This window comes from Ranitomeya imitator, chromosome 2 (genome assembly GCF_032444005.1).
Source record: "Ranitomeya imitator isolate aRanImi1 chromosome 2, aRanImi1.pri, whole genome shotgun sequence".
NCBI classification, from domain to species: domain Eukaryota; kingdom Metazoa; phylum Chordata; class Amphibia; order Anura; family Dendrobatidae; genus Ranitomeya; species Ranitomeya imitator.
Window position 1 is genome coordinate 579345409 of NC_091283.1, and position 25297 is coordinate 579370705.

General features: G+C 43.2%; 1 protein-coding gene across 1 annotated transcript in view; it reads left to right on the forward strand.

Annotated features, from left to right (window-relative positions):
- The first annotated feature begins 5667 nt into the window (after positions 1 to 5667).
- The window catches only part of PLTP (phospholipid transfer protein), a 75766-nt gene continuing 56136 nt past the window's right edge, over positions 5668 to 25297 (forward strand). Inside the window, exon 1 of the mRNA XM_069752205.1 lies at positions 5668 to 5969. The gene's annotated coding sequence lies outside the window, so the exon portion shown is untranslated. The remainder of the gene's footprint in view (positions 5970 to 25297) is intronic.

The following is a 25297-nucleotide window of genomic DNA, read 5'->3' on the forward strand; positions in this document are numbered from 1 at the left end:
TTCCACCACAGAATATAATGCAGCCCCCCATAGAGTATACTGTAGCCCCCTCATATAGTATGATGTAGCCCCCATAATATTATGTAGTCCCCTGAGAGAATAATGCAGCCCCACCACAGAATATAATGAAGCCCCCCATAGAGTATACTGTAACCCCTCATATAGTATGATGTAGCCCCCATAATATAATGTAGTACCTTGAGTATAATGCAGTCCCCCCACAGAATATAATGTAGCCCCCCAGGGCCGTATTTAGAGTTTCTGCTGCCCTTGGCACTTTTAGCGCTGCCTCCCCTTTTGGTGAGTATGACACTATCGGCAGTGACTTTGGCAAAAATCGCTGATGTGAAAGTCGCCTTTTGCAGCAGATCGGGCAGTTTTTCTGCATCTGCCGCGTAACGGATCACTTATGGCAACACTGCGTTCGGCCTCAGTCATTCTCTATGGGATTTGCGGCACTTGCCGTGATCTGGCAAATGTGGTACCATACCTCCCAACTTTTGAAGAAGGGAAGGAGGTATAAAGTTTGCGGCGCGCGTAGTGCGCCGCGGCAAATTTTAGGCCACGCCTCTGACTAGACCCATTTCACAACTAGTCACACCCATATCCACGTCCCAACCGCAGCCATTTAGCACTGCTGATCACACTGTTTTATATACAATAATTATAAACAAAAAATATGGCCACACAGTGCTCCATACTGTATAATGACCGCACATGATGCTCACTACTGTATAACGGCCACCACACATGATGCTCAATACTGTATAATGACCGCACATGATGCTCAATACTGTATAACGGCCACCACACATGATGCTCCATAGTGTATAACGGCCACACAGTTCTCCATACTGTATAATGACCACAAATGATGCTCAATACTGTATAACGGCCGCACATGATGCTCCATACTGTATAATGATCCCACATAATGCTCCATACTGTATAATGACCACACATGATGCTCCATACTGTATAACGGCCGCACATGATGCTCCATACTGTATAATGATCCCACATAATGCTCAATACTGTATAATGGCCATACAATGCTCAATACTGTATAATGACCACAAATGATGCTCCATACTGTATAACGGCCACACATGATGCTCCATACTGTATAATGACCACAAATGATGCTCCATACTGTATAATGGCTACACATGATGCTCCATACTGTATAATGATCCCACATAATGCTCCATACTGTATAATGGCCACACATGATGCTCCATACTGTATAACGGCCACACATGATGCTCCATACTGTATAATGACCCCCCTCCTGTATGCATGGCTCATCTCCCTCCTATCCCATATACATAGCTCATATTACCCCTCCTGTATGCATGGCTTATATTCCCCCCTGCATGGCTCATATTCCCCCCTGCATGGCTCATATTCCCCCCTGCATGGCTCATATTCCCCCCCTGCATGGCTCATATTCCCCCCTGCATGGCTTATAGCCCCCCCTGCATGGCTCATATTCCCCCCTGCATGGCTTATATCCCCCCCTGCATGGCTCATATTCCCCCCTGCATGGCTTATATCCCCCCCGCATGGCTCATATTCCCCCCCTGCATGGCTCATATCCCCCCCTGCATGGCTCATATCCCCCCCTGCATGGCTCATATCCCCCCTGCATGGCTCATATCCCCCCCTGCATGGCTCATATTCCCCCCCTGCATGGCTCATATCCCCCCTGCATGGCTCATATCCCCCCTGCATGGCTCATACCCCCCCTGCATGGCTCATATTCCCCCCTGCATGGCTTATATCCCCCCCTGCATGGCTTATATCCCCCCCTGCATGGCTCATATTCCCCCCCTGCATGGCTTATATCCCCCCTGCATGGCTCATATTCCCCCCCTGCATGGCTCATATCCCCCCCTGCATGGCTCATATCCCCCCCTGCATGGCTCATATCCCCCCTGCATGGCTCATATTCCCCCCTGTATGCAGGCTTATCTCTCTGCTCCTGCTCCTGCTCGGCGCGCCGGCTTATGTCCTCCTTCATTCCCCCCCCCCGTTCCCCCGTCCCTCATACTCACCTGTCTTCCCACTGCACGGCCGTGCCGACATCCCTTGCGCTCTGTCCCGACTCCAGGCGGCGGCGCCGGCGCAGCACCTTCTTCCTGCTTGAGCGGTCATGTGACACCGTTCATTAAGATCATGAATATGCGCATATTCATGATCTTAATGAGCGGTGTCACGTGAACGCTCGTGCAGTGCAGACGCCGAGACCATCGCTGGAGCAGGCAGGGTGAGTATTCAAAGCGAGCAGGCGAGCAGGCGAGCGAGCGGGCGGGCGGCGGCGGGGGGGGGGGGCCCTGGAGCAGGGGAGGGGGCCCTGGAGCGGGGGGAGACCCTGCCAGCAGATGCCAGTGTCAGGGCCCACCGGAGGATCCTCCGGTTCCTCGGTGGGCCAGTCCGAGCCTGGATGTATTATTTTAGTGTTCCCTTTATTTTTTGAGCAGTGTACATTGTCCCGGGCATGAGACCTTGCAGATACAAGAAGCAGAAGTAGCTGTTTGCTAGACCTGGTGCTAATGTACTAGTTGTGAGAACGAATCACACATCATGGGCCTGGGAGCCACATGCAAAACAGAAAAATGCCTGAGTACAGTAAACCCACTAACAAATCATTTAACTAATAACGACAATTGAATTTTTATTTATTTTTAACTGAACTGTACATGTGAAACTTTGAAGTTGATCTTACAAGGGAAAATGCTTCTTTCTTCACTTATCACTTACTTCTTCTTTCCTGCACTGATCATTCTCTCTCAAAAGCTGTAATAATGTGCCTACAAATCTGTCTTTAATGAGGGTATATGTGCACGCGACGTCCTTATTCCGACAGCAGAGTCACCAGTGGTTTTCCTAGACACAGCCGCTTCAGGAAAAAGCTAGTGCACCACACTCCAGCGAGCCCTTCATTTGGATTGGCTTGGTCAAGACCAGTCTTAATGAATTTAATGAATAAAGTTTTTATCTGGCTGCAAAAAAAAATGTTTTTTTTCATCCAAACACCATCCTTTTTTATACATCACCAGTTATTAAAATTCACAGGGCCAAGCACAGTTTCCTATGTTAATCTTAGAATCACAGAATGTTAGAGTGGAAGGGACCTCCAGGGTCATCATGTCTAACCCGCTGCTCAATGCAGGATTCACCAAACCATCTCAGACAGATGTCTGTCCAGCCTCTGTTTGAAGACTTCCATTGAAGGAGAACTCACCACATCTCTTGGCAGCCTGTTCCACTCATTGATCACCCTCACTGTCAAAAAGATTTTTCTAATGTCTAATCTGTATCTTCTCCCTTTAAGTTTCATGCCATTGCTTCTTGTAGCCAAGCCACTGTATAAACGGCCCACTTACCCATCCAACCTTCCATTCTCTCCACCCGCTGGACCACTTATCCGCTACTCTTCTTGTGCCCCCTCCCAGCTTGTGCAATGTGAAGTTGGAGGCCTGCTGCCTGCTTGCAAAGTACTAAGTACTACTAAGTCTAACCCTACTCACTGCTGCCTGTCTGCAATAAAGTTCAGTTGCCTGTCTTAAAGGGGATATTCTAGTAACCTAATACTTATCTCCTATACTCATCATATGGGATAATTATTAGGGCAAGTTCACATGGCAGAAGCTTGGAGCGGACAGCCACACCGACATTCTGCTGAATAACCACGGTGGCCTCTTACTTCATGCCTCCCATTTATCTTTATGGGAGACAGCAATGAGAATTACGAAAAGGTGGATTTTAGCTGCAGCCATGCCAAGAACGGACCTGTCTGCACCAAAATTCTGCTTGAAAATCTGCCTTGTGAGCTGATCTTTACAACCGAGCGTCTGCATGCCCAATCAGTTTATGTCACCCTTTCTATCATAAAATAATAAACAGAAACTGTTCTTCTAATATAGACCCATACATCCAGAAGAGATCCATTTTCAGCAGTCACCTCATTATCATAACATGCAGGATTACAATGAGAGATAACAAAATCCACCATTCACAGTAGTTAGTGTCACAGATCACCTCTTCCCCCTTCCTGCACAATGACATCTGTGTGTCACTAAACGTGAGACCATGTACAGAAAACTCTCCCAAGATCCCCTATAATGTCTTGTGATATATATATATACATGTATATGTCCAATGTCCATATCTCCAAACATGCAAGAGAGCATCTACCATAAAAGTACAGAAAACAGAATACAATTATCTTCAATCAAAAGTACAGATTATCAAAAAAAATCACAATCTGGTTTCAATTAGTTTAAAAAATGTATGTGACACATTCCCTTAAAGAAAAATAAGGAAAAATATACCTAAGAAGAGTACAGGAAATTTTAAGAAATGTTTAACAGGTTATAGTGGAGTAGGTCCCTGACAAGAGCCTACCTTGGCTATAACAAAAACTGTTGGCTATGTATGTGATCTGGTGTTTGATGGGAACTGTTAATGTGTGATTAGTGAGGACGTGGTGCAGAATTTGAGTTTTTCCAAGAGTGGGACATGGGACAGTGGAAGGGTCACAGGGGGAGGCGGAGCTAGGATGGAACCTGGGTCAGTGTGGAGTCTCAAGGGGGCCCGAAAATGTTGCCAGTGTGGGGTACAGAAATTCCTGATGGCAGCCCTGCCTGGATCCCCGTGACTTTTCGGAACCAAACATATCTCCAGAGAATTGTACAGCTAACTGACTTTTTGTTGTGGTAGGGACTCTAAAATGCAGCAATTTCCTGGGGAAAGCAGTATGCGAAACGCGCGCTGGGGTGCAATCATCTCTTATGTGGTTCGGGTAATTATGTATTGTAATAATGATCATGTTTTGTCTGATATAGTATCACATACAGATGTAAAGTATATCTTCACTTACATTGTAAATTGGTGGATTGATTATGTATTATTACTATTTATTGTTTATTATTCATTATTACTACTTTTCTACTGCTCATCATGATTTATGTATCATTGATTATATGAACTGTTACTCTATTGTACTCCTATAGATGCTTTGTATTTTCCTGACATATATGTGTTTGAATGTGATATATTATGTTTTTTCAACAGTTCTTAAAAAAATTGTATATTTTTACTATCCCGAAGTGTGGTACATCATTTGTACGATTTATGCTTTATTTGTACACACTAATCTGTCTGTTTTGTGAATCAGTGATCCAATATTACAGACATCTAAAATAGGTGTAATGGTCCCTTTACATTGACCGACCGGCGGCACTAAATAAATGTCGATCAGTAATGCTGTATAATAACCTGTCTACACAGGCAGACCGCGGTAAATGATGCGTACAGAGCGATGTATAATAGATGTGTAACAGATAGCTCGGTGCGCACAGGCTGCCATAGTACTTGACAGTATGAGTCCTGTTCACACAGGACAATGCATTGCCGAGAACGATGATCTTTGGCGCTACACAAAAGGTCATTTCACCCAATGAATGAGCGTTTTGCCTGTTAACAACCTGTTTACACAGAAAGATTATCATGAAACGGGCACCCTTAACAACCCCTGTTCACGATTATCATTCAGTGTAAATGTAGCTTGATCCCGAGTGTCGGTGTCACCAAGAAATCTGGATAAGAAATCACATGCCATTGTGTGTGTGTTATCCTAGCTCCCAGCTGGGCTTCCATTGTGTGTTGCTATGTCTTTCTTTTGTGTGCAGTTTGAGTGACTCCTGCGGCTTTGTACTGTATCCTTGTAATAATGTCTTCATGTGGTGTTTTTTCCTGTCCAAGTCTCTATTAGAAGATGATTTGCTGCCCTGGGGTCTGCTCCATGTCCAGCTGTGTGGTCTGTGGGAAGGAGGAGGGACTATGGCGGTGTGTGTATGAATGTGTATGAGGGTCTGTATATAAGCCTCTGCAGGCAGTGTTCTGCTCTAGTCCCAGTGCAGGAACTGCGCAATCAAGAGAACCCAAGCGAGCGCAGGGGCTAGGTGAGTGTGCACAGGGTGCTGGAATGGGGTCTCCATGACATAATCTCCCAACACTTCTCTATCTGGCCATCACTTCTTGTCATTACAGAAATGAATGCAGCTTACTGTAATCATTCACTTTTAAAGAACCTGATGTAAAATCTAAATGTTAACATCCATAAATACTGATATTTTCACTAAAAGGAGTCATTGCACCTATGTTAGGGTTTGCCTGTGGGGTTACGGTATATATATGGATGTATGGGGGTTACATAGATTCCTTTACTATATCCAAATATATAACCATATAGATTGGTAACATGTTCTGTTACATTAATGCAATATATATGCAGTGTTAAATCCCCTCGCAATGCCAACAAAGAGTTCTTTTTCCCAAATTACTTTGAAGTCACCCATCTTTTTTATTTAATTAATATGCTTTCTTATATAGCGCCATCCTATTCCACAGATATTGTCACCCATGCAACAGTTCTCCTTTATCCCTACACATTATGCATTTGTACTGATTTATTAAGATTTGTATTAAGAAGAAACTGGCAAAACCACCCGTAGTTTCCTATTACCTTTGCTATATCAGTTCACTTTCATTATTTTGCTTTATAGGACATGGATGTAACGGTTTTGGTTACTGGATGATTGTGGAATCATCATTCGACAGGACGCTATAAAATGATCTGTCTTTGGCCACGTTGACACATTCAGCATTTTACATCAGTATTTGTAAGCCAAAAAGAAGAAAGTATAATAGAAACACGTCACCACTTCTGTTTTTTTTCTCTCCTGGTTTTGGCTTACAAATACTGAGGTAAAATACTGACTGAATACTGAATGTGTGAACATGGCCTTTGACTTACCCCCCAGGATCTACTATACACCAGCTCTGTATTCATTAATGCTAATGATCTATTATTCAGCCTGGTGAAAATGCCTCCTCTAGGAGCACATAAAGAAAGCTCTATTATCCGGGCGATAGACAGGTTCTCGTTTTTCTAATCTACTTTCTAGACAGAGAAGTCCCGGATATGAGATTGGTTTTTGCTTATATCTTGCTCATTAATGAAGGATATGTTTGTTTATAGTGAGGGGATTATATTATTCCTCCTCGTCCCAAATGGCCATCATGTGTGGATTGGTGATCCGAGGATTTATTCTGATTAGACAGGAGTGGGAATGAATTATGCTTCTAAGGCTCTGTTCACACTTCCTTTACGTCATTCCGTTTGTTCTGTTTGTATTAATGAATTCCATTATGAGATAGCCTTTGGAACAAATTCTGCATAGTAAGCTTTTTCTTCAACTCTAAAAAAAGAACATGTAACAGACATACCCCCATAATAATCAATGGGGTCTTTCTGCTTCCGTTCTTGGCATTTGTGCAATAAATCCATGTGAACATTGGCTAAAATGAGAAAAATTGACTTTTGCCTCGTGGCATATTTGTCTTCCTTTGGATCAAAATTGGAGGCGAATGGTCTAACCTAGATGGATTCATGCCTTTTTTTCAGGCGTTATTCTACTTTTCAAGCACTAGATACAAATTTTTCATGCAGCCACACTCTAACACTCTTTTTGCTTAGGTATTTAATAAACCGTGGCCCGACTCATTTTTGCCCTTGCTCCTGTTTTTTTTGTCTAGTTTTTTTGTCTCTTTTTGTTTGCACCCAATTCACTATTCTATTTGCGCCTTTTTTTTTCAGTCTATTTTATTTGTGCTTTGTGTTTCCCTTTTTGTAACGGAGTTTATTGATTCCAGATGTTTTTGCCTGATTTTGACTTTCTAAAAATCTTGCAAAATTTGTCGCAACTCCAATCCCCCCTGTTGTATTTTTGAGTATGCCAGTTTTTTAGGAGCCAATTTGCACAACATGCGACAACTAATACCACAAGACAAAAAAGTAAAATGACTTTAAAAAAAAACAACGCACAAATGATGAATCTGGTCTCATTATTTTTTGCAATGCAAGTTCTGCAAAGAATAATTGTAACATACGACATGGCAGATATATAATACCTCCATTGACATAGAGGAAATTCTTCACCCAGCACACATCACCAGACAGGAGTGTGGGTTAGTTTCAAAGAAATAAGATATCAGATTGAACATACCCTGTAATTTCTAGACATGACTTGTGCTTTTCTAGGAATCCCAGTCCAGCATTCCAGACCAGTATCTGTTACTATATGGTGACTGCAGAATATTATGTATCAGAGTTGTACCGGCATTGGTAATATAATAAGTACTATAGTCATGTAATTGTTCCCCAATAAAGATGTGGCCACATTGCATTCAAATTCATACTCTGTAGAAGCATAAATGAAAATTATGTCATAGACAGCCGTGTGTTTTCACATCTTGCCGTAGGAGAGCGTTTGCCCAAGGCTTGTAATTCCAGAAAGCATCTGTAGATTCCATAGATTGTCAAAAGTCTTGTAAAAATATTTTCAGAATTTCCATAAGCAAGTATTTGTACAATCCATTATTGCTCTCTTTTTTTCGATGATGAGTCCCACACTCTCTTGGCGACCTTCTTCTATAATGAGGACGTGCGTTGTCATCTGAAGGTCTATCACAGTGTTCCCCAACTCCGGTCCTCAAGAGCCACCAACAGGTCATGTTTTCAGTATTTCCTTAGTATTGCACAGGTGATAATTGCATCACCTGCACAGGCAATACTTCCATCACCTGGGCAATACTAAGGAAATCCTGAAAACATGACCTGTTGGTGGCTCTTGAGGACCGGAGTTGGGGACCACTGGTCTATCACATTGGTTTGTAGACGTTAGGCTCGTACAGCAGATATTTTATCTTTCTTGAGTTACACTTCTGACAACAGTATTACACTCATGTGCTGTATATTCACAACAGAACCTGCTTTGTGGGATTGCAAATGGAATTTGAAGTTCAAAATTGTGTTTTAAGAAGGCAAATTTTAAACCAGATGGTTTATGCCAATGACTGGCTTACTGATAGACAAAGCCTGTGACAGATTGGCAGGGGTTTAGGGGGACGTAGTGGAAAATTGTAGAACATGAGGTGAGATTTAGGTCGGTCATGAAACATCTGCTGCTCTGCTCCCCTTCCATTCTGATTTTTTTTGTGAACTTCATAAGTATAATGATAAGATAATCTGACACCTGATTAATGCTGCTTGAACCATAAGCAGCAAGAAATAGAGCTCAGCTCCTTCATTTCAGGCACCTATGATTTACTCTGAAATCCTTTTAAAAACGTTGAAAACTTGTGAGGGAGGATGTGATGCAACTAGCACGGATAGTCCAAGAGGCAGATTCCAAGTGTTCTTTCCCTGCCCCATTTCCCCTGACTGACATATGTGTGCATAGGGAGGAACCTGTTATTCCAAAGAACAATGCAACTAGGATGACGAGTCCAAGAGGCCAGTCCCTGTTGGCTTCTTCCTGACTCGCTCCTTTAGACTAATAAGTATCTCCACATACAGTACAGACCAAAAGTTTGGACACACCTCATTTAAAGATTTTTCTGTATTTTCATGACTATGAAAATTGTAAATTCACATTGAAGGCATCAAAACTATAAATTAACACATGTGGAATTATATACTTAAAAAAGTGTGAAACAACTGAAAATATGTCTTATATTCTAGGTTCTTCAAAGTAGCCATCTTTTGCTTTGATGACTGCTTTGCACACTCTTGGCATTCCTTAACCCCTCTGTGACCTTAGACGTACTATCCCGTCGAGGTGCCCTGGGCTTATCTGACCCTGGACGGGATAGTACGTCATAGCCGATCGGCCGCGCTCACGGGGGGAGCGCGGCCGATCGCGGCCGGGTGTCAGCTGCTTATCGCAGCTGACATCCGGCACTATGTGTCAGGAGCGGTCACGGACCGCCCCCGGCACATTAACCCCTGGCACACCGCGATCAAAGATGATCGCGATGTGCCGGCGGTGCAGGGAAGCACCGCGCAGGGAGGGGGCTCCCTGCGGGCTTCCCTGAGCCCCCCGCAGCAACGCGATGTGATCGCGTTGCTGCGAGGGTCTCCTCACCTCCCTCCCTGCTCGAGCCCCGGATCCAAGATGGCCGCGGATCCGGGTCCTGCAGGGAGGGAGGTGGCTTCACAGAGCCTGCTTAGAGCAGGCACTGTGAAGGCTGCAGCGCTGCATGTCAGATCAGTGATCTGACAGAGTGCTGTGCAAACTGTCAGATCACTGATCTGTGATGTCCCCCCCTGGGACAAAGTAAAAAAGTTAAAAAAAAAATTTCCAAATGTGTAAAAAAAATAAAAAAAAATATTCCAAAATAATGAAAAAAAAAAAAAAATATTATTCCCATAAATACATTTCTTCATCTAAATAAAAAAAAAAAACCAATAAAAGTACACATATTTAGTATCGCCGCGTCCGTAACGACCCGACCTATAAAACTGTCCCACTAGTTAACCCCTTCAGTAAACACCGTAAGAAAAAAAAAAAAAAAACGAGGCAAAAAACAACGCTTTATTATCATACCGCCGAACAAAAAGTGGAATAACACGCGATCAAAAGGACAGATATAAATAACCATGGTACCGCTGAAAGCGTCATATTGTCCCGCAAAAAAAGAGCCGCCATGCAGCATCATCAGCAAAAAAATAAAAAAGTTATAGTCCTGAGAATAAAGCGATGCAAAAATAATTATTTTTTCTGTAAAATAGTTTTTATCGTATAAAAGCACCAAACCATAAAAAAATGATATAAATGAGGTATCGCTGTAATCGTACTGACCCGAAGAATAAAACTGATTTATCAATTTTACCAAACGCGGAACGGTATAAACGCCTCCCCCAATAGAAATTCATGAATAGCTGGCTTTTGGTCATTCTTCCTCACAAAAATCGGAATAAAAAGCGATAAAAAAATGTCACGTGCCCAAAAATGTTTTCAATAAAAACGTCAACTCGTCCCGCAAAAAACAAGACCTCACATGACTCTGTGGACCAAAATATGGAAAAATTATAGCTCTCAAAATGTGGTATTGCAAAAAATATTTTTTGCAATAAAAAGGGTCTTTCAGTGTGTGACGGCTGCCAATCATAAAAATCCGCTAAAAAACTCGCTATAAAAGTAAATCAAACCCCCCTTCATCACCCCCTTAGTTAGGGAAAAATAAAAAAAAATGTATTTATTTCCATTTTCCCATTAGGGCTAGGGTTAGGGCTAGGATTAGGGTTAGGGCTAGGGTTAGGGCTAGGGTTAGGGCTAGGGCTAGGGTTAGGGCTAGGGTTAGGGCTAGGGCTAGGGTTAGGGTTAGCGCTAGGGTTAGGGCTAGGGTTAGGGCTAGGGTTAGGTTTAGGGCTAGGGTTAGGGCTAGGGTTAGGGCTAGGGTTAGGGTTAGGGCTAGGGTTAGGGCTAGGGTTAGGGCTAGGGTTAGGGTTAGGGTTAGGGTTGGGGCTACAGTTAGGGTTGGGGCTAAAGTTAGGGTTAGGGTTTAGATTACATTTACAGTTGGGAATAGGGTTGGGATTAGGGTTAGGGGTGTGTCAGGGTTAGAGGTGTGGTTAGGGTTACCGTTGGAATTAGGGTTAGGGGTGTGTTTAGATTAGGGTTTCAGTTATAATTGGGGGGTTTCCACTGTTTCGGCACATCAGGGGCTCTCCAAACACGACATGGCGTCCGATCTCAATTCCAGCCAATTCTGCGTTGAAAAAGTAAAACAGTGCTCCTTCCCTTCCGAGCTCTCCTGTGTGCCCAAACAGGGGTTTACCCCAACATATGGGGTATCAGCGTACTCAGGACAAATTGGACAACAACTTTTGTGGACCAATTTCTCCTGTTACCCTTGGGAAAATACAAAACTGGGGGCTAAAAAATAATTTTTGTGGGAAAACAAAAAGATTTTTTATTTTCACGGCTCTGCGTTATAAACTGTAGTGAAACACTTGGGGGTTCAAAGTTCTCACAAGACATCTAGATAAGTTCATTGAGGGGTCTAGTTTCCAATATGGGGTCACTTGTGGGGGGTTTCTACTGTTTAGGTACATTAGGGGCTCTGCAAACGCAATGTGACGCCTGCAGACCAATCCATCTAAGTCTGCATTCCAAATGATGCTCCTTCCCTTCCGAGCCCTCCCATGCGCCCAAACAGTGGTTCCCCCCCACATATCGGGTATCAGCGTACTCAGGACAAATTGGACAACAACATTTAGGGTCCAATTTCTCCTGCTAACCTTGGAAAAATACAAAACTGGGGGCTAAAATATAATTTTTGTGGAAAAAAAAATATTTTTTATTTGCATGGCTCTGCGTTATAAACTGTAGTGAAATACTTGGGGGTTCAAAGCTCTCACAACACATCAAGATGAGTTCCTTAGGGGGTCTACTTTCCAAAATGGTGTCACTTGTGGGGGGTTACTACTGTTTAGGTACATTAGGGGCTCTGCAAACGCAATGTGACGCCTGCAGACCATTCCATCTAAGTCTGCATTCCAAATGGCGCTCCTTCCCTTCCGAACCCTCCCATGCGCCCAAACAGTGGTTCCCCCCCACATATGGGGTATCAGCGTACTCAGGACAAATTGGACAACAACTTTTGGGGTCCAATTTCTCCTGTTACCCTAGGGAAAATACAAAACTGGGGGCTAAAAAATAATTTTTGTGGGAAAAAAATTTTGTTTTATTTTTATGGCTCTGCATTATAAACTTCTGTGAAGCCCTTGGTGGGTCAAAGTGCTCACCACACATCCAGATAAGTTCCTTAGGGGGTCTACTTTCCAAAATGGTGTCACTTGTGGGGGGTTTCAATGTTTAGGCACATCAGTGGCTCTCCAAACGCAACATGGCGTCCCATCTCAATTCCTGTCAATTTTGCATTGAAAAGTCAGACGGCGCTCCTTCCCTTCCGAGCTCTCCCATGCGCCCAAACAGTGGTTTACTGCCACATATGGGGTATCAGCGTACTCGGGACAAATTGGACAACAACTTTTGAGGTCCAATTTCTTCTCTTACCCTTGGAAAAATAAAAAATTGGGGGCAAAAATATAATTTTTGTGAAAAAATATGATTTTTTATTTTTACGGTTCTGCATTATAAACTTCTGTGAAGCACTTGGTGGGTCAAAGTGCTCACCACACCTCTAGATAAGTTCCTTAGGGGGTCTACTTTCCAAAATGGTGTCACTTGTGGGGGGTTTCAATGTTTAGGCACATCAGTGGCTCTCCAAACGCAACATGGCGTCCCATCTCAATTTCTGTCAATTTTGCATTGAAAAGTCAAACTGCGCTCCTTCCCTTCCGAGCTCTCCCATGCGCCCAAACAGTGGTTTACTGCCACATATGGGGTATCAGCGTACTCAGGACAAATTGGACAACAACTTTTGAGGTCCAATTTCTTCTCTTACCCTTGGAAAAATAAAAAATTGGGGGCAAAAATATAATTTTTGTGAAAAAATATGATTTTTTATTTTTACGGTTCTGCATTATAAACTTCTGTGAAGCACTTGGTGGGTCAAAGTGCTCACCACACATCCAGATAAGTTCCTTAGGGGGTCTACTTTCCAAAATGGTGTCACTTGTGGGGGGTTTCAATGTTTAGGCACATCAGTGGCTCTCCAAACGCAACATGGCGTCCCATCTCAATTTCTGTCAATTTTGCATTGAAAAGTCAAACTGCGCTCCTTCCCTTCCGAGCTCTCCCATGCGCCCAAACAGTGGTTTACTGCCACATATGGGGTATCAGCGTACTCAGGACAAATTGGACAACAACTTTTTGGGTCCAATTTCTCCTGTTACCCTTGGTAAAATAAAACAAATTGGAGCTGAAGTAAATTTTTTGTGTAAAAAAGTTAAATGTTCATTTTTATTTAAACATTCCAAAAATTCCTATTAAACACCTGAAGGGTTAATAAACTTCTTGAATGTGGTTTTGAGCACCTTGAGGGGTGCAGTTTTTAGAATGGTGTCACACTTGGGCATTTTCTATCATATAGACCCCTCAAAATGACTTCAAATGAGACGTGGTCCCTAAAAAAAAATGGTGTTGTAAAAATGAGAAATTGCTGGTCAACTTTTAACCCTTATAACTCCCTAACAAAAAAAAAAATTGGTTCCAAAATTATGCTGATGTAAAGGAGACATGTGGGAAATGTTACTTATTAAGTATTTTGTGTGACATATCTCTGTGATTTAATTGCATAAAAATTCAAAATTTGAAAATTGCGAAATTTTCAAAATTTTCGCCAAATTTCCGTTTTTTTCACAAATAAACGCAGGTACTATCAAAGAAATTTTACCACTATCATGAAGTACAATATGTCACGAGAAAACAATGTCAGAATCACCAGGATCCGTTGAAGCGTTTCGGAGTTATAACCTCATAAAGGGACAGTGGTCAGAATTGTAAAAATTGGCCTGGTCATTAACGTGCAAACCACCCTTGGGGGTAAAGGGGTTAATGAGCTTCAAGAGGTAGTCACTGGAAATGGTTTTCACTTCACAGGTGTGCCCTGCCAAGTTTAATTAGTGGAATTTCTTGCCTTATAAATGGGGTTGGGACCATCAGTTGTGTTGTGCAGAAGTTTGGTGGATACACAGCTGATAGTCCTACTGAATAGACTGTTATAATTTGTATTATGGCAAGAAAAAAGCAGCTAAGTAAAGAAAAACAAGGGGGCCTTCATCACTTTAAGAAAGGAAGGTCAGTTAGTCCGAAAAATTGGGAAAACTTTGAAAGTGTCCCCAAGTGCAGTTGCAAAATCCATCAAGCGCAACAAAGAAACTGGCTCACACGAGGACCACCTCAGGAAAGGAAGACTAAGAGTCACCTCTGCTTCTGAGGATAAGTTTATCTGAGTCACCAGCCTCAGATTAGAGACCAGGTCAATGCCACACAGAGTTCTAGCAGCAGACACATCTGTACAACAACTGTTAAGAGGAGACTTTGTGCAGCAGGCCTTCATGGTAAAATAGCTGCTAGGAAACCACTGCTAAGGACAGGCAACAAGCAGAAGTGATTTTGTTTGGGCTAAAGAACACAAGGATTGGACATTAGACCAGTGGAAATCTGTGCTTTGGTCTGATGAGTCCAAATTTTAGATCTTTGGTTCCAACCACCGTGTCTTTGTGCGACGCAGAAAAGATGAACGGATGGACTCTACATACCTGGTTCCCATCGTGAAGCATGGAGGAGGAGGTGTGATGGTTTGGGGGTGCTTTGCTGGTGACACTGTTGGGGATTTATTAAAAAATGAAGGCATACTGAACCATGGATCTGTAAACCTAAGGAAAACCAAATCCACTGTGCCCATGGTGCAGAAAATACCGTGTGGAAACGCTGCGTTGTATTTTCCGCAACATGTCAATTTTGTGCGGATTCCGCAGCGTTTTACACCTGTTCCTCAATAGGGATCCGCAGCTTAAATCTGCACAAAAACACTGGAAATCTGCTGTAAATCTACAGGTAAAACGCAGTGCCTTTTACCTGCGGATTTTTCAAAAATCGTGTGGAAAAATCTCACACGAATGCGCAATGTGGGCACATAGCCTTAGGGTTAGGGTTGGAATTAGAGTTAGGGTTGGAATTAGGGCTAGGGTTGGAAATAGGGTTAAGATTAGGCTTGTGGTTAGGGTTATGGTTAGGGTTGGGGGTGTGTTGGGGTTAAAGTTGTGGTTGGGATTAGGGTTAGTAGGACGCGGTGTCACTTCCTGGACAAGCGGTGGACACCGCGTCCTATACAGTTCGTCACCGGTGCCGTCTTCAGGCCTCATTCTCTATCCTCTTCAGCAAGTTTGGTTTCCGCTTGCTTACCACCATTACTATAGTGACCCAATACGATGTATGAGTTGTAAGAGGTACATTGATGAAGGTCTATGTTATGCTGTGCTATCAGGCAACACAGTGTGCAGTAATCAGCGCACATACAGTGATATGGCAATAACCCAAAAACAATAGAACAAGCTCTGAGACGTGGAATCTCTGCAGACTGCAATACCTGAACCTATCCTCACACAACTAAAAGCAGCAGTGGATTGCGCCTAACACTACCTATGCAACTCGGCACTGCCTGAGGAGCTGACTAGCCTGAAGATAGAAATACAAGCCTGACTTGCCTCAGAGAAATATCCCAAAGGAATAGGCAGCCCCCCACATATAATGACTGTTAGCAAGATGAAAAGACAAAACGTAGGAATGAAATAGATTCAGCAAAGTGAGGCCCGATATTCTAGACAGAGCGAGGATAGCAAAGAGAACTATGCAGTCTACAAAAAACCCTAAAGCAAAACCACGCAAAGGAAGGCAAAAAGACCCACCGTGCCGAACTAACGGCACGGCGGTGCACCCTTTGCGTCTCAGAGCTTCCAGCAAAAGAGAATAGCACAGCTGGACAGAAAAAACGGAAACAAAAACAAAGTAACACTTATCTAGCAGAGCAGCAGGCCACAGGAAAGATGCAGTAGCTCAGATCCAACACTGGAACATTGACAAGGAGCAAGGAAGACAGACTCAGGTGGAGTTAAATAGCAAGGCAGCCAACGAGCTCACCAAAACACCTGAGGGAGGAAGCCCAGAGGCTGCAATACCACTTGTGACCACAGGAGTGAATTCAGCCACAGAATTCACAACAGTACCCCCCCCTTGAGGAGGGGTCACCGAACCCTCACCAGAACCCCCAGGCCGACCAGGATGAGCCACATGAAAGGCACAAACAAGATCTGGGGCATGGACATCAGAGGCAAAAACCCAGGAATTATCCTCCGGAGCATAACCCTTCCATTTGACCAGATACTGGAGTTTCCGTCTAGAGACACGAGAATCCAAAATTTTCTCCACAATATACTCCAATTCCCCCTCCACCAAAACAGGGGCAGGAGGCTCCACAGATGGAACCATAGGTGACACGTATCTTCTCAACAACGACCTATGGAATACATTATGTATGGAAAAGGAGTCTGGGAGGGTCAGACGAAAAGACACCGGATTGAGAATCTCAGAAATCCTATACGGACCAATAAAACGAGGTTTAAATTTAGGAGAGGAAACCTTCATAGGAATATGACGAGAAGATAACCAAACCAGATCCCCAACACGAAGTCGGGGACCCACACGGCGTCTACGATTAGCGAAAAGCTGAGCCTTCTCCTGGGACAAGGTCAAATTGTCCACTACCTGAGTCCAGATCTGCTGCAACCTGTCCACCACAGAATCCACACCAGGACAGTCCGAAGACTCAACCTGTCCTGAAGAGAAACGAGGATGGAACCCAGAATTGCAGAAAAATGGAGAGACCAAGGTAGCCGAGCTGGCCCGATTATTAAGGGCGAACTCAGCCAACGGCAAAAATGACACCCAATCATCCTGGTCAGCAGAAACAAAACATCTCAGATATGTTTCCAAGGTCTGATTGGTTCGTTCGGTCTGGCCATTAGTCTGAGGATGGAAGGCCGAGGAAAAAGATAGATCAATGCCCATCCTACCACAAAAGGCTCGCCAGAACCTCGAGACAAACTGGGAACCTCTGTCAGAAACAATATTCTCAGGAATGCCATGCAAACGAACCACATGCTGGAAGAACAAAGGCACCAAATCAGAGGAGGAAGGCAATTTAACCAAGGGCACCAGATGGACCATTTTAGAAAAGCGATCACAGACCACCCAAATGACCGACATCTTTTGAGAAACGGGAAGGTCAGAAATGAAATCCATCAAAATATGTGTCCAAGGCCTCTTCGGGACCGGCAAGGGCAAAAGCAACCCACTGGCACGTGAACAGCAGGGCTTAGCCCTAGCACAAATCCCACAGGACTGCACAAAAGCACGCACATCCCGTGACAGAGATGGCCACCAGAAGGATCTAGCCACTAACTCTCTGGTACCAAAGATTCCTGGATGACCAGCCAGCACCGAACAATGAAGTTCAGAGATAACTTTACTAGTCCACCTATCAGGGACGAACAGTTTCTCGGCCGGACAACGATCAGGTTTATTAGCCTGAAATTTCTGCAACACTCTCCGCAAATCAGGAGAGATGGCAGACACAATGACTCCTTCCTTGAGGATACTCGCCGGCTCAGATAACCCCGGAGAGTCGGGCACAAAACTCCTAGACAGAGCATCCGCCTTCACATTTTTAGAGCCCGGAAGGTACGAAATCACAAAATCAAAACGAGCAAAAAATAACGACCAACGGGCCTGTCTAGGATTCAAGCGCTTGGCAGACTCGAGATAAGTAAGATTCTTATGATCAGTCAATACCACCACGCGATGCTTAGCTCCCTCAAGCCAATGACGCCACTCCTCGAATGCCCACTTCATGGCCAGCAACTCTCGGTTGCCCACATCATAATTACGCTCAGCAGCAGAAAATTTCCTGGAAAAGAAAGCACATGGTTTCAACACTGAGCAACCAGAACCTCTCTGTGACAAAACCGCCCCTGCTCCAATCTCAGAAGCATCAACCTCGACCTGGAACGGAAGAGAAACATCTGGTTGACACAACACAGGGGCACAGCAAAAACGACGCTTCAACTCCTGAAAAGCTTCCACAGCAGCAGAAGACCAATTAACCAAATCAGCACCCTTCTTGGTCAAATCGGTCAATGGTCTGGCAATGCTAGAAAAATTACAGATGAAGAGACGATAAAAATTAGCAAAGCCCAGGAATTTCTGCAGACTTTTCAGAGATGTCGGCTGAGTCCAATCCTGGATGGCCTGGACCTTAACCGGATCCATCTCGATAGTAGAAGGGGAAAAGATGAACCCCAAAAATGAAACTTTCTGCACACCGAAGAGACACTTTGATCCCTTCACGAACAAGGAATTAGCACGCAGTACCTGGAAAACCATTCTGACTTGCTTCACATGAGACTCCCAATCATCAGAGAAGATCAAAATGTCATCCAAGTAAACAATCAGGAATTTATCCAGATACTCACGGAAAATGTCATGCATAAAAGACTGAAAAACAGATGGAGCATTGGCAAGTCCGAACGGCATCACCAGATACTCAAAATGACCCTTGGGCGTATTAACCCTGCTGTTCTGTTCGGTCTGGGGAGACCTATTTTGAACTTTGGTATTTTTTGGGGTGTTCAAGATGCGGTTCTGAAACTTGTGGTTGATTGACTTAAATGAGGATGGGTCGGTCGGCCACGGGCTTCAGAGCCGCATCTTGAATATTTTAAAGAATATTGAAGTTCAAAGTCGGTCATTTTTGACCAACAGAACAGCAGGGTTAAATGCCGTTTTCCATTCATCTCCCTGCCTGATTCTCACCAGATTATACGCACCACGAAGATCAATCTTAGTAAACCAACTAGCCCCCTTAATCCGAGCAAACAAGTCAGATATCAATGGCAAGGGATACTGAAACTTAACAGTGATCTTATTAAGAAGGCGGTAATCAATACACAGTCTTAGCGAACCATCCTTTTTGGCTACAAAAAAGAACCCTGCTCCCAATGGTGATGACGATGGGCGAATATGTCCCTTCTCCAGGGATTCTTTCACATAACTGCGCATAGCGGTGTGTTCAGGCACGGACAAATTAAATAAACGACCCTTAGGGAATTTACTACCAGGAATCAAATTGATAGCACAATCACAATTCCTATGCGGAGGTAGGGCATCAGACTTGGGCTCTTCAAATACATCCTGAAAGTCAGACAAGAACTCTGGGATGTCAGAAGGAATGGATGACGAAATAGACAAAAATGGAACATCACCATGTACTCCCTGACAACCCCAGCTGGTTACCGACATAGAGTTCCAATCTAATACTGGATTATGGGTTTGTAGCCATGGCAACCCCAACACGACCACATCATGCAGATTATGCAGTACCAGAAAGCGAATAACTTCCTGATGTGCAGGAGCCATGCACATGGTCAGCTGGGCCCAGTACTGAGGCTTATTCTTGGCCAAAGGTGTAGCATCAATTCCTCTCAACGGAATAGGACACCGCAAAGGCTCCAAGAAAAATCCACAACGTTTAGCATAATCCAAATCCATCAGATTCAGGGCAGCGCCTGAATCCACAAACGCCATGACAGAATACGATGACAAAGAGCAGATCAAGGTAATGGACAGAAGGAATTTGGACTGTACAGTACCAATGACGGCAGAGCTATCGAACCGCCTAGTGCGCTTAGGACAATTAGAAATAGCATGAGTGGAATCACCACAGTAGAAACACAGCCTGTTCAGACGTCTGTGTTCTTGCCGTTCAACTTTAGTCATAGTCCTGTCGCACTGCATAGGCTCAGGTTTACTCTCAGACAATACCGCCAGATGGTGCACAGATTTACGCTCGCGCAAGCGACGACCGATCTGAATGGCCAAGGACATAGACTCATTCAAACCAGCAGGCATAGGAAATCCCACCATGACATCCTTAAGAGCTTCAGAGAGACCCTTTCTGAACCAAGCCGCCAGTGCAGATTCATTCCACAGAGTGAGTACTGACCACTTCCTAAATTTCTGACAATATACTTCTACATCATCCTAACCCTGGCATAAAGCCAGCAAATTTTTCTCAGCCTGATCCACTGAATTAGGCTCATCGTAAAGCAATCCAAGCGCCTGGAAAAACGCATCAACATTACTCAATGCAGGGTCTCCTGGCGCAAGAGAAAACGCCCAGTCCTGTGGGTCGCCGCGCAAAAAAGAAATAATAATCAAAACCTGTTGAATAGGATTACCAGAAGAATGAGGTTTCAAGGCCAGAAATAGCTTACAATTATTTTTGAAGCTCAGGAACTTAGTTCTGTCACCAAAAAACAAATCAGGAATAGGAATTCTTGGTTCTAGCATAGATTTCTGATCAATTGTATCTTGAATCTTTTGTACATTTATAACGAGATTATCCATTGAGGAGCACAGAGCCTGAATATCCATGTCCACAGCTGTGTCCTGAAGCACTCTAATGTCTAGGGGAAAAAAAAAAAAAAACTGAAGACAGAGCTGAGGAAAAAAAAAAAAAATGATGTCAGGACTTCTTTTTTCCCTCTATTGAGAATCATTGGTAAGTCTCCTTGTACTGTTATGCTGTGCTATCAGGCAACACAGTGTGCAGTAATCAGCGCACATACAGTGATATGGCAATAACCCAAAAACAATAGAACAAGCTCTGAGACATGGAATCTCTGCAGACTGCAATACCTGAACCTATCCTCACACAACTAAAAGCAGCAGTGGATTGCGCCTAACACTACCTATGCAACTCGGCACTGCCTGAGGAGCTGACTAGCCTGAAGATAGAAATACAAGCCTGACTTGCCTCAGAGAAATACCCCAAAGGAATAGGCAGCCCCCCACATATAATGACTGTTAGCAAGATGAAAAGACAAAACGTAGGAATGAAATAGATTCAGCAAAGTGAGGCCCGATATTCTAGACAGAGCGAGGATAGCAAAGAGAACTATGCAGTCTACAAAAAACCCTAAAGCAAAACCACGCAAAGGAAGGCAAAAAGACCCACCGTGCCGAACTAACGGCACGGCGGTGCACCCTTTGCGTCTCAGAGCTTCCAGCAAAAGAGAATAGCACAGCTGGACAGAAAAAACGGAAACAAAAACAAAGTAACACTTATCTAGCAGAGCAGCAGGCCACAGGAAAGATGCAGTAGCTCAGATCCAACACTGGAACATTGACAAGGAGCAAGGAAGACAGACTCAGGTGGAGTTAAATAGCAAGGCAGCCAACGAGCTCACCAAAACACCTGAGGGAGGAAGCCCAGAGGCTGCAATACCACTTGTGACCACAGGAGTGAATTCAGCCACAGAATTCACAACAGGTCTATGTTTGACCGAAACGTCTGCTGTATGTACTCTCTTTATTAAATTTTCACCGCATCCCACTAAGTGTGTGCCAAGTTTATCTTCTACACTATATGGTTTGGGCGCCTACTTGAGCACCACTGACATAAGCTGTGCCTACGGCTATCAATCCAAACGCAACATGGCACCACCATTGATTCCAGCCAATCTTGCGTTCAAAAAGTCAAATGGTGCTCCCTCCCTTCCGAGCCCCGACGTGCACCCAAACAGTGGTTTACCCCCACATATGGGGTAACAGCGTACTCAGGACAAACAGGGCAACAACTATTGGGGTCCAATTTCTCCTGTTACCCTTGCGAAAATAAAAAATTGCTTGCTAAAACATAATTTTTGAGGAAAGAAAAATGATTTTTTATTTTCACGGCTCTGCGTTGTAAACTTCTGTGAAGCACTTGGGGGTTCAAAGTGCTCACCACATATCTAGATAAGTTCCTTGGGGGGTCTAGTTTTCCAAAATTGGGTCACTTGTGGGGGGTTTCTACTGTTTAGGCACATCAGGGGCTCTGCAAATACAAATGCAACGTGACGCCCACAGACCATTCCATCAAAGTCGGCATTTCAAAAGTCACTACTTCCCTTCTGAGCCCCGACGTGTGCCCACACAGTGGTTCCCCCACCACATATGGGGCATCAGCGTACTCAGGACAAACTGAACAACAACTTTTGGGGTCCAATTTCTCCTGTTACTCTTGTGAAAATAAAAAATTGCAGGCTAAAAAATAATTTTTGAGGAAAGAAAAATGATTTTTTATTTTCACGGCTCTGCGTTATAAACTTCTGTGAAGCACTTGGGGGTTTAAAGTGGTCACCGCACATCAAGATTAGTTGGATGGGAGGTCTAGTTTCCAAAATGGGGTCACATGTGGAGGAGCTCCAATGTTTAGGCACACAGGGGCTCTCCAAACGCGACATGGTGTCCGCTAACAATTGGAGCTAATTTTTCATTCAAAAGTCAAATGGCGCTCCTTCCTTTCCGAGCCTTGCCGTGTGCACAAACAGTGGTTTGTGACCATATTTTAGGTATCGGTGTACTCAGGAGAAATTGCCCAACACATTTTAGGATCCATTTCCTGTTGCCCATGTCAAAATGAAAAAATTGAGGCTAAAATAAATTTTTTTGTGAAAAAAAAGTACTTTTTTCATTTTTACGGATCATTTTGTGAAGCACCTGGGGGTTCAAAGTGCTCACTATGCATCTAGATAAGCTCCTTGGGGGGTCTAGTTTCCAAAATGGGGTCAATTGTGGGGGAGCTCCAATGTTTAGGCACACAGGGGATCTCCAAATGCGACATGGTGTCCGCTAAAGATTGGAGCCAATTTTTCATTGAAAAAGTCAAATGGCGCTCCTTCCCTTCAGAGCCCTGTCGTGCGCCCAGACAGTGGTTCCCCCCCACATATGAGGTATCGGCGTACTCAGGACAAATTGTACAATAACGTTTGGGGTCCAGTTTCTCTTATTACCCTTGGGAAAATAAAAAAATTGTTGCTAAAACATCATTTTTGTGACTAAAAAGTTAAATGTTCATTTTTTCCTTCCATGTTGCTTCTGCTGCTGTGAAGTACCTGAAGGTTTAATAAACTTCTTGAATGTGGTTTTGAGTACCTTGAGGGGTGCAGTTTTTAGAATGATGTCACTTTTGGGTATTTTCAGTTATACAGACCCCTCAAACTGACTTCAAATGTGAGGTGGTCCCTAAAAAAAATGGTTTTGTAAATTTCGTTGTAAAAATGAGAAATCGCTGGTCAAATTTTTGCCCTTATAGCTTCCTAGCAAAAAAATTGTGCTGATGTAAAGTAGACATGTGGGAAATGTTATTTATTAACTATTTTGTGTCACATAACTCTCTGGTTTAACAGAATAAAAATTCAAAATTTGAAAATTGCAAAAGTTTTTTCCAGCACCTTGTGCAATGCTAAGGAAATCTTGAAAACACGCATGGTTTGAGGCCCTTGAGGAATGCAGTTTGACACCCCTGGCGTAATGTGTTGCCAATAGTTTTCTTGGTGATTGTGGTCCCAGCTGCCTTGAGATCATTAACAAGTTCCTCCCGTGTAGTTTTAGGCTGATCTCTCACCTTCCTCATGATAAAGGATACCCCATGAGGTGAGATTTTGCATGGTGCCCCAGATCGATGGTTATTGACAGTCATTTTGTATTTCTTCGATTCTCTTACTTTTGCACCAACAGTTGTCTCCTTCTCTTGCTTATAGTTTTGTAGCCCATTCCAGCTTTGTGCAGGTGTATGATCTTGTCCCTGACATCCTTATAAAGCTCTTTGGTCTTGCCCATGTTGTAGAGTTTAGAGTCTGACTGATTAATTGAGTCTGTGGACAGTAGTCTTTTATAAAAGTGACTATGCACGTAATGAGTTGATTAGGAGTGTCTAACTGGTCTGTAGGAGCCAGAGCTCTTAAATGGTTGGCAGGGGATCAAATACTTATTTCTCACAGCAAAATGCAAATACATTTATATAATTTGTACAATGTAATTTTCCGGATTTTATTTTTGATATTCTATGTCTCAGTGTAAAATTAACCTACCCTTAAAATAATATGTCTTTGTCAGTGGGCAAACTTACAAAATCAGAAAGTGATCAAATACTTATTTTCCCAACTGTATCAATAAAAACGTCTAACACTTGTTAAAATATAAAATAAGAAAACTACGCATATATCTTTATGTCAATTTTCGCTTGTTAAAATGTACATTAAAAGATGGTAAAAGAGAGAACTGTACACATTCTATACCGTAAGGGACCTTATTTCACTGTCTAAGCATACTGGCAGCTCATCAGAGAACACATCCTTTATCCCAAGGCCCAGGACTTAAGCCAAAGTCTGACTGAGTCTTTTACTGTTTTGACTCCAGAAAACTAAAACATTCAGTTCCTTGTAAAGATAATATCAATACTTGTGAACAACAAAACATATTTTGCAGGCTTTTTCCGGATGGATAAAAAAACCCATACATGATGCAAAAATAGTTATAGTCCCCAAAATTGTTTTACTTTGCTTTTTTAATTTTCTTTCAGCTGGGTGTTTTATAACCTTTCCGTTTCCCTTTTATTTTGCTCCCAAGGCAACTTTTCAAAGATCCAATTGTCATTTCTTACCCTGACCTTAGAGGTCATAAAAATATTTTCCTTTAAAAACATGACTTCAATAGTAAAATAAATAATAAATAAATAAAAATTATGATTCAAAATCTACAGTATGTATCCATTACAACTACTAGAGTGCACGTATTTGATATCTGTATAGAACCTATATAAATAAGGCTGGCTCTAGGACTTTTGGTCAAGAATTCTGACCATGTCATTATACTTAAAGGGACACTGTCACCCCCTCCAGCCGTTATAAACTAAAAGAGCCACCTTGTGCAGCAGTAAAGCTGCATTCTACCAAGGTGGCTCTTTTAGTTTTTGTTGCTGTTATTCCCAAAATAAAGGTATTTATAATTTTGCCCAAATACCTGTCTTTAGACCTGGAGGCAGGTCTGAACCCCCCTCTTTGAAGCGCCCAACTGCCGTCAGTCATATCTTC